Raw genomic sequence first — 10661 nt, 5'->3', positions numbered from 1 at the left:
TCAGAGAATGAATTCCATAAATAATTGAGATAACTGATGGAACATTTTAAATAGCTGAAGGAAAAACATACACATTCAGTGTAAACCTCAAGCTGTTCCTCAATCCTTCAGTGATGTTTAGATCTGAGAAGTACATTGCAGGCATTTGGAAATAATGGATGTCATGGAGGCGTGATGTTCAAAGACATTAAAAATAACCCACTCCCTTAGAAATAAACACCTAACCTAAGCCATTAGGAATTCTCAGTGAGAGACAGAAATAGCTTCTGTAGTCCCCATTGCTCTCTGATTTCTATTTCTACCATTTCATTATTCATCATTTCTGTGCAGTTCACTTTGTCTATTTATTTAAAATGTGATTCCAGACGACAGGCAACAGTCCCAGTGTTCTCTGTCTTGCACAGCTCTTTCCGCCCTGAGAAACAGAAATTATATAACTTGTTTTCAATTGTGCAGACCGGGGAGGATTCACATGTTCAGTTTGGTGAGTTTCCAGGAAATAATTTTAAAGTGTTTATCTGAAGTTTATCCAGACTTTCTTGATCTAGAAGTTAGAAACCTAGCAGAGCATGGAAAGAAACTAGGCTCTGAAGGGAGGGAACTCTTGCTGTATGCAGGATTCTGAGCTGTGACACCTCTTGGTATTCACACTTTGGAAGCAGGAGGCCCTGTTCTAGGGCTTATGTGCTTGAGAAGCAGCATTAATATTAATATCTGCTACCATGGACTATTGTTCATTGTTCTGGTTACTATTGCTGTGTAACAAACTACCCCAATATGTCATGGCATGAACTGTTTTATTTTGCTCCTGGTTTTGTGGGTCTAGAATCTGGAAAGGGCTCAGCTAGTGGCTCTTGGGTAGGTTGCATTCACATGTTCACTATCTGGAGGTTTTACTGGGCTAGTTGTCCCAGCTGGATCACTCATGTGGCTGGGGGTTTGGTAGCTGTCCAGGGGGAGCTCAGCTGGGGCTCTTAGGTGGAGCATCTGCATGTGCCTCTCCATCATGGAGAGCTCAGGCTAGTCAGACTTCTTATGTAGGAGTGAACGTCTACCATAGCAAGCACTCCAAGAGAACCAGGCTTTTCCAGATGTAGCCATGGAGATCTTGTCCACTGTACTCTGTTGGTTGAAACAGTCATAAGTCCACCCAGACTCAGTGGGAGAGGACACGTTACTTCAACTCTCAATAGGACTAGTGGGAAGGAATTTGTGGCCATTAACAAACAAATAAACAACCCATCACACTTAATACAGATATTAAAATATACATCGTAATCCTTATAAAACCCCTATGAGGTAGGTACTATTATTATTATTCTTGTTTTACAGATAAGAAATCTAGATTCAGGGAAGTAAAGTAATTTGCTCTAGATCATACAAAGTGTTTGAGATGGGATGTAAACCTAAACTCTCTGTCTCCAAATATCTACTGTCTTTGGTAAGTTGCAGTGTTTTAAAGGGTCAAACTTTTTTTTTTTTTTTTAAAGGGTCAAACTTTGTTTCAAATCTCAACCATTGCAGATGTTCTAGGCAATTGTATAATTCCATCTAACATGGAATGTTAGCACGTGAAGTGCCAATTTGGATATCCTGTCAGTCTCTTTAAAACAAGGAGCATTCATTTGAGGACACGATAGGGCAGTGTTCTTTGGTGGGAGATTTAGCCCCTTATCTGGAGATAGGATCCGGACCTTATTACTCAGATAGCCCAAGACAAAATTAGAATCCTATGTGGCACTGGGGGCAGGGGGGATTATGGTGACTCTTCTGAGTCAGTGTGAGTAAATGTAAAACAGATGTGATAATTTTAGGAGGAAGGCCCTACAAAAAGGTGTAAACTGCTCATTGGCCTGTCTAGTGTGAGCTATGCCAAGTGCCCATGTAGACAGATGAATAGTGCCAAGTGGACAGATGGAACCACGGAGGATATTTTCGGGGCTACATGGCTGAGAGCAGTTGCTGTCCTGCAGGACCCAGAGACAGGCAGGCCTAAGCAGAGAGGAAAGGAGAGCAGAGCTATATCCTCAGGGGAGGACAGTGAGTGGACACAAGCAGGGAGGGCCCCACAGAGCATTTGATTGTGGGAAGAAGCATGGAGGCTGGAGGGCAGAGATGTTGGAGGAGTAATTCTTTTTTCTTCTTTCCACAAATATTTATGAGATATTTGTAGATAGTGTCCTAGACTTCAGAGATAAGAGTGATAAACTGGCTGGAATCTTTGCCCTCATGAAGTTTGCTGCCTATTTGCGCGAGGCACAGCCATTAAATTAATAATTACACAAATAATTACCCAATTACCATAGTGATAGATTTTGGCAGACATTTCTAATTGCTTCCTCCCCACACTCTTCTTTTTAGTAATGGAGTCTCCTGGAGTAGAAGCAGGCATGAGTCTATAAACTATAATTCCCAGACTCCCTTGCCAAGGGAGTGGCCAAGCATGAACTGGGAGTCAGTTCATGCTAATAAAAGTGATGGATGTTACTTCCATGTCTCATTTTAAAATTGAAAATTAGTTACCCTATACCTTTTTCCCCCTCCTCTTCTTGGCCCACTAGCAGATGAATGGTACCTTGGACTGAGTAAATACCTTGGACTTAGGATGGAAGTTATCCATTAAGGATAGCCTTGCCAGTCTTTTCCTTCTATTGTTATTATGACAGATCAATTTTTACCCTAAGCTAATCTAACAGTACTCATATGACAAAGTATAGTGTTAAACAACAATGAGATACCACTACACACCTATTTGAATGGTCAAAATCCAGCACACTGACAATACCAAATGCTGGTGAGAATTTAGTGCAACAGGAATTCTTATTCATTGCTGGTGGGAATGCAAAATGGTACAGCCGCTTTGGAAGATGGTTTGTTGATTTCTTCTTTTTTTTTTTTTAAAGTTGATTGATTTATTTTTTTATTTATCTTTTTAATTTTTATTTATTTATGATGGTCACAGAGAGAGAGAGAGAGAGATTGAGAGAGAGAGAGAGAGATGCAGGCAGAGGGAGAAAGAGGGAGAAGCAGGCTCCATGCACCGGGAGCCCGATGTGGGATTCGATCCCGGGTCTCCAGGATCGCGCCCCGGGCCAAAGGCAGGCACCAAACCGCTGCGCCACCCAGGGATCCCCGGTTTGTTGATTTCTTATAAAAGTAAATATACTTTTACCATATGATTCAACAATTACATATTGGTCTTTATACAAAAAAGCTGGAAACTTCTGTCCACACACAAACCTACTTAAAGATGTATATGGCAGCTTTATTCATAATAGCCAAAACTTGGAAGCAACCAAGATGTCTTTCAGTAAGTAAATAGGTAAATTGGGACACATTCAGACAATGGAATATTACTCAGTGCTGAAAAGTAATGAGTTACCAAGCCACGAAAAGACATGGAAGAAACTTAAATGTATATTATAAGTGAAAGGAGTCAATCTGAAAAGCCTATGATTGAATCATACCTATGATTCCACCTATATGACATCCTGGAAAAGACAAGACTGTGGAGACAGCAAAAAGATCAGTGGAGGGATAAATAGATGGAGGATTTTTAGGGCACTGATAATATTTTGTAAGAAGATATATGTCATTATACATTTGTCCAAATCAAGACAAGTTACAACTCCAAGAACGAACCATAACGTATAGTGTGGACTCTGGGTAATAATGATTGTGTCAATATAGGTTCATCAATTGTAGCAAAGGTACAGCTTTGGTGGGGAATGTTTACAGTAGTGGAGATGATATATGTGAGGCTAGAAGGTATATGAGAGGTCTCCGTACTTTGTGTTCAATTTTGCTCCGAACCTAGAACTGATCTAAAAAATAAAGTTCATTAAAAAAGTATAGTATGGGAGGCATCTGGGTGGCTCAGTGGTTGAGTGTCTGCCTTTGGCTCAGGTTGTGATCCTGGGGTCTTGGGATTGAGTCTCACATCAGGCTCCCCACAGGGAGCCTGCTTCTCCCTCTGCCTATGTCTCTGCCTCTCTCTGTGTGTCACTCAAGAATAAATAAATAAAATCTTTAAAAAAGTAGAGTATCCTATATAAGCATATAACAAGAAAGCTACCTAATTAAGTGTTAGGATGAGCAGGTTCTGTCCTCTAATGGAAACAACTAAAAACAGTTATAGAATAAGGAGAGCAATTTGTAATTATTTCTTTTACTCCTTGCTTTAAAGATGTCCTCTGGCTAAAGACCTTTTCTTGCAAACCAAAAAAAAAAAAAAAAAAAAAAAAGAAAAGAAAAACAAAACAAAAAACTGGGATTAGAGTTGCCAGATAAAATACAGGATGCCCAGTTAAATTTGAATTTCAGACAAACAATGAATACTTTTTTAGTATAAATGTTCCATGCAATATTTGGGACATACCTATACTAAATTTTTTCCCTTTGTTTATCTGAGTTCAAATTTAACTGGGCATCCTGTATTTTTACTTGCTAAGCCTGGCAACCTCAGCCTAGACTTAAATCCCTGTGGGACTTGAGCAGCTAAACTCTTTCTTCTTAAGATTTATTCATGTTTATATACATAATTCCTGGCATATAGTAGGAGCTCAAAAAATAATTAATTTTAGTCTCCGAGATTAACAATTACAAATCACTGAAGATCATCTGAAATGTGAAACCAATAAAGGATCAGATTGTGCTTTTAGTGGTTTTAATTTGCTATGATCAAAGATGCTTAGAGCTTTGATTTGTCTACACTTTGAGATTATCTATCAGTTCAGATGATCTTAAAATATGGATTAAAATTCCAATAATGCTTATATCATCCAATATTGTCCAGGGAATAGAGAAAAAAAGTTTTATAGGTGATAGAAGCTTAATCCTTTTAATGCCTCCAATTTAAATGTGTACACTTTTAAAAAAGCTCATGAGTTTTTTAAAGACTTTATTCATTTGAGAGAGAGAGCATGAGAGAGAGAGAGAGAGAGAAACAGAGATCTTAAGCATGGGGGTAGGGATAGAAGGAGAAGCAGATTCCTTGCCAAGTAGGAAGCCTGATGTAGGACTCGATCCCAGGACCCTAGGATCATGACCTGAGCTGCAGGCAGATGCTTAATCAACTGAGCCATCCAGGCGCCCTAAATGTATACACTTAAAAAAAAAACCAAAATCTTAAAAAAATATGCTTCCTGATTTTCTGCTTCTTAAGCAGAATGAATGAAGCATCAGGCCAAATTGGTTGACTTTAGATCAAAGTTCATGTTGTTTGGGGAGGTCCTCAAGAGAATGTGACCACCAGTTGACTTGTGAGCTGGATCTAGACCAGCAGAGGTTCCTTGCTCCCTCCCCTGTTCTTGGAATGTACATTCTGCCCACTGTTCCCACAATAGGAGCTGTTTCAAGAGTGCAGCCTTTAGACAGTAATGCGTTATTGAGACCATCTGGTTGATATACATGACTGAACCCACTTAAGTCTTCCGTATAAACTTTTAAGATTCTGGCAGGTGGGTGTGGAGATCTACTTGTCTTGCCATTGCCCAAGACAGGCCTTGTATGTAAGTTTCCTTGCTTGTTAAACCTGCCAGTACCAATCTGGAGTGGCTTGTCTCTTCTGTCTCTCCTTGCTTTCCGAATGCAGGGGTCAGTTTATAAACCAACAGTGATCTTTCTCCTTGTCCAACCTCCTGCCATAATCTTTGGTGATTTGGGCATTTTTTTTGGTGAACCCTTTTCACCATGAAGCCTCAACTCAATGTCCTTTATCCCTATGCTCTCTAGGCCAATCTCATCATCATTTGAAATGGATTCACCCCTAGGATCTAAAAGTTGACATTTTTCTCTTAACTGTGGCTTACTTTTCATTTTCCTCACTTTTGTTGGCTTTTCTTTGTATCCTTATCGTCACTTCTTCATCTTTGGATCTTTCCTGCTTTATTAGCCCATTATATTCCCACCACTGTACCAAGTCAGCATTTCGCTGATGTCGCAATGCCCAGGCCTGGCTTCTTCCATTTGCTGGCTTTGCTGGAAAGAGATACAAGACATACAGATTGGTTGCATCATGGATGGTTACTTTCTGTACTCAGGGGAGCTTGCTGGTCCAGCAGTCTACCATAGACATCTTCTTGATGTCATGTTGCACTATCCCCAGTAGCTTTTACAAACTTTTTCTAATTTTTATAGTCATCATTCAAAACTTTGTCTTGACCTTCTTCTCTCAACCATCTCCCTCTAGTGACTACGACTACTCAGCATCAACTACTACTTCTAAGCAGATGACCCATAAATTTTGTTATTGGCCTCAGGCTTTTTCCTGAGATGCCAACTCATGTTCACCATCATTTTGCTTTTTTACCCACCAAACCATCTACTCCTTACTGCCCAGTTTGTTAACTGAAGTGTTGAATGGGCAGCACTTGTAGAATATAAACTAAGGCTTATTTTCATCACTTAATATTCCTTTCAACCCCTTTTGAAGGGGTGGTCTATCTTCTGTGAGGAGGTAAGGGAGGTTGATAAGTCTTTGCATTCTTAGATAGTAGAAAGCCCTAAGTTACAAAACCAGCTTGATACAGAAATTAGGGTATCCAGTTATGGACATATCAGTTTTCATTCAAGCATTTCTTCCCCAGTGAGGGCCAGCTATTTTTCAGGGTAGGGAGGGGTGATCATCAGCTTCTTTTCTCAGTTATCTCCTCCTAGTCTTACCAGCTGCTATTCCTCAATCCATGAGAATTGAAGGAGACTGGACAAGAGATATGAGAACAGTTACATTGTTCTTCTGCCTTAGTGTACATTTTCTCGCCCAGTATTGCTGGGCTCCTTTGGCCTGGAAGCCATCCTCTGGGGTCAAGTTCACTTTTATAATGACCCTAGGCTCTTGTTCCTGCTGTGGTCCCCAGGGTTCATATATTATTTTTTTTGCCTGAGGAAGTTCAGTTACTATCCAGCTACAACTCTACTTTATAGCCACAGGATGCTCTAGTTTTCTCAGGCAGAGTCCAAACCCTGTGCCTTGTGTCTTTTACTTGCCAGGAACACATGTCAAACTGAGTGATGCCCTTGAAGCCCTTCTCACTGGGCTTAGGATGAAGGGAAAGCACCTCGTATTCCTTCCCTTAGATGTATGTCTGTGTTATTCATAGTTGAGTTTATTCCAAGTAAATCTTCACAAATTCTCAAATTTCCAGGCTCTCAGGTCTTTTATATTCTTGATTTGAATGAGGATCCCCAAGCTTGCAACTGATTCTCAAGTACTTTCTTTGAAAATCTGTATGTAGCCAGGGGCTCAGTTGGTTAAATGTCCAATTTTTGATCTCAGCTCAGGTCTTGATCTCAGGGTCATGAGTTCAAGCCCCCTGCAAAAAAAAAAAAAAAAAAAATTGTATATAGCCAGTCTATCTCACACATCTCGGTTTGGCATATGATAGCTCTCATAGCTCAGGGCCTCAGTCAAAACTTGTAATTTAACATCTGGTTTCACATACTTCTCCCTGCCATGCTGGTTTGAAGTCTGAGTCATCTGTGAGTCACCCTTCTTTCTTAATTCCCATGTCCTACTAGTGAATATATTCTACTGATTTACCTCTCAACCCCCTGTCCCCTTTCACAGCCAACACTCCACCCCAGGCTTTCATTGTCTCTTGTACTTTGCTAGTGGAGAGGGAGTAGTGTGACCGGATGGGTGTTTGTGCTCTCGACCCAGATTAATTTGGTTCGGATTCTACTGCTAACATTGTTAGCTGGATAATCTCTGCTAAAGTTACTGAACTTCTCTAAGCCATCTGAAAAATGGGGATAGTAATAACTACTTCATAGGATGTATGAGAATTGTATGTGATAAAAATGTAGAATTCCTTGAACATAAAAAAGGCTCAATAAATGTTAGAAAATGTGATCCTTATTATAATTGTCTTTGAGTTGTTGTCTCTATATTTAGTCTTACTCTTTTAGTTCCTCTCAGACAGTACTATCTGTGGTAGAATGTTTGCAAAATTGCAAGCAAAATTACCATCCCTGTCTCTAGGCTGTGAGTAGTCTCAGGGCTATGTGACTTATTTTGGCCATGAGACAATGGCAAATGTGCCACAAGCAGAGATTTGGAAAGTGTGATCTTATCCTTTGCTGCTGGGATACTTTCTGCTACCATGGGAAAAAGCTTAGCTAGAAGAATATTGTAGATATATAACTAAGTGGACATGCCAGCACCAACCACAAGAGCTAGACCAATCTGGGCTAATCAGCAAATGCAGCTAATTGCAGTCAAGGCTTGAACCTAAGACAGAACAGCAGAAGAATTGTCCAACTGAGTGCAGCCCAAATTGCTAGCTCACTGAATTTGAACTAATAAATTATTGTTGTTTTAAGCCACTATATTTTGGGATGGTTCTATAGCAACAGGTAATTGGTATAGTACTATGTTCATTATTTTAAGGAACAGCTCTAATTATATGGTCCTTCTGCTCAGGTGACCTTTCTAGCTTACATGTAATAATCTCAGTTTATATCTGTTGTCCTTGCATTAATAATACCATCTTTAACTATCAGAATTCTACTTTGGTTGACAAACTAAACTGTCTCCCTACTGCTCAAAATTATTCCTATTGCCTGTTGTTTTATTTTTTAAAAATATTTTATTTATTTATTTGAGAGAGAGAGGGAGAGAGAGAGGGAGAGGGAGCGCGTGAGAGAGTGAGCACACAAGCTGGAAGAGAGGGGTAGAGGGAGAAGCAGACTCCCCACCAAGCAGGGAGCCAGATACGGGACTCGATCCCAAAGTTCTGGGATCATGACCTGAGCTGAAGGCAGATGCTTAACTGACTGAGCCACCCAGGCACCCTCCCTTGCCTGTTGTTTTAAACAAACTTTTTGGATTAATGTTCATTAATTTCTATGGTGTGGTTTCAACCTATGTTTCAAACAAAGTCTTCCTCCATATTTCAAGCTTCAGACAAATTGGGCTACAGCTGAATCTCCAACAAAACCTGTACTTTCCATTTCTGCATTTAGTACCTTTCTTAGATTGTTTCTCATGTTTGCTGTTCTCTTTTACCCACCTTAAAGTCCTAGTACATCTTTGAAACTCCTTGTTAAGCATAACTTCCATGACACCATGTTCATTTCCCGCAAGTGGATGCTTGATGACTGACCTAATCTCCATTTCTAGGTCCCTCTCCTAAGCCATCTACTGTGGTGGTGACAATGAACATCATCTTATAATATTTTGGGTAGTTTATTCTCTCCTTGGGTAGTTTTAATCATCTTGGGTGGCACAATAGCAACTATAGACATTATATAAATTGTCATGATCATTGAAGGCAGAGGGTGTATCTTACTCATCTTGTAATCTTGTAATCTTCAACAGTGCCTAGTGTAGTGCTAGGAATCTAGATAATCAATAAATGTTTATTGAGTTGATTGCAATTTTACTTAAAGACTGCGGCCAACACTGATCGCCATACTTCTCCATGTAAAGTATTAGATTGGATTCCTTAGATTGGGCACAAAGATGGGTAGCTACATATACATGATTGCTTTTGGATAATACTCCTGAAAGGAAGTAAGGAAGACTGGATTGGGCAGAAGGAGAAGCTGACCTGAACTTGGTTGCAGCCAGGCTTAAGTCAGTCCTATGGGAGTTCTTAAGCAGGGTTGGCCTTTCAGAGTTGTCTACCATTAAGGCAAGAAGACTTCCTAAGCCTTCTTGATGGTTTAATTTTACAAACTCCTTTTAGAGTTCTTTGGTCTTCTTCCTAGGTATTAGCCCAATAGTGGCCACTGCCCTATTGAGGTCAGCATGCCCAGCTTTAGGATATCTTCTACCCACCATTTTTTCTGCTTCCAGTCTACTGCAGGTTTAAAAATCATTTGTCATCTTCTTAGAATTTGTTCTAAGTTAGGGATTGGCAAATTTAATTAAAGGTCTAAGCGCTGTGGGCCATATAGTTTCTGTTGCAGCTACTCAACTCTGCTGGTATAGTGCAACAGCAGCCATAGACAATATGTGAACAAATGAGCATAACTGTAAATAAAACTTTATTTACAAAAACAGGTGGCAGGCTAGATTCATCCACAGGTTCTAGTTTGCTGACTCCTGCTCTAAATTAAGACTAAATCAATTTCAAATGAACTTAAAGAGTTTTCTCATAAATAAAGTACAGTGGTTTTAGTGCATGGAGTTTGGGATTAAGTTTTTGGTTTCTCAAAGGGATAAGGGACTTCCTCTTGGAGTTCTTTGTTCAGAACAGCTAAGATTACTGATTAAATCACATCTCTAAAGAAGAAATGTAATTCTCTAATGTATTTTATATTTTGTGCCTCTGTTTTTGTCTGGTAAGAATGTTACATAAAAAACTTTTTTTCAGTGCACCTGGGTGGCTCAGTCTATTAAGTATCTGCCTTTGGCTCAGGTCATGATCCTAGGGTCCTGGGATCAAATCCCACATTGGGCCCTTGCTCAGCAAGGAGCCTGCTTCTCTCTCTCCCTTCGTCTTCTACTCCTCCTGTTTGTGCTCTTTCTCTGTCAAATAAAGAAATGAAATCTTTAAACCCACTCTTTTTCTTCATTATTCTAACATTACTTTAAATTCATATAAAGAGTAGCATTAAAATGTATTTGCAACCTGAATATTAGAAAAAAATGGTTGTAATAATTTGTATTCAAGATTGGTTCTAAACTTTCCTACTTTTTATTCTTTTGTGAAATT

At 39.6% G+C, this 10661-nt stretch overlaps 1 long non-coding RNA gene across 1 annotated transcript in view; it reads left to right on the top strand.

The window, feature by feature from the left end:
• The first annotated feature begins 340 nt into the window (after window positions 1–340).
• Window positions 341–10661, top strand: part of LOC119865369 — a 71552-nt gene continuing 61231 nt past the window's right edge. The window contains exon 1 of the long non-coding RNA XR_005376957.1: window positions 341–484. This is a non-coding gene — a long non-coding RNA (uncharacterized LOC119865369). The remainder of the gene's footprint in view (window positions 485–10661) is intronic.

This window comes from Canis lupus, chromosome 23, assembly GCF_011100685.1.
Source record: "Canis lupus familiaris isolate Mischka breed German Shepherd chromosome 23, alternate assembly UU_Cfam_GSD_1.0, whole genome shotgun sequence".
Taxonomy (NCBI): domain Eukaryota; kingdom Metazoa; phylum Chordata; class Mammalia; order Carnivora; family Canidae; genus Canis; species Canis lupus.
This window is presented reverse-complemented; position numbering and strand designations above follow the sequence as displayed.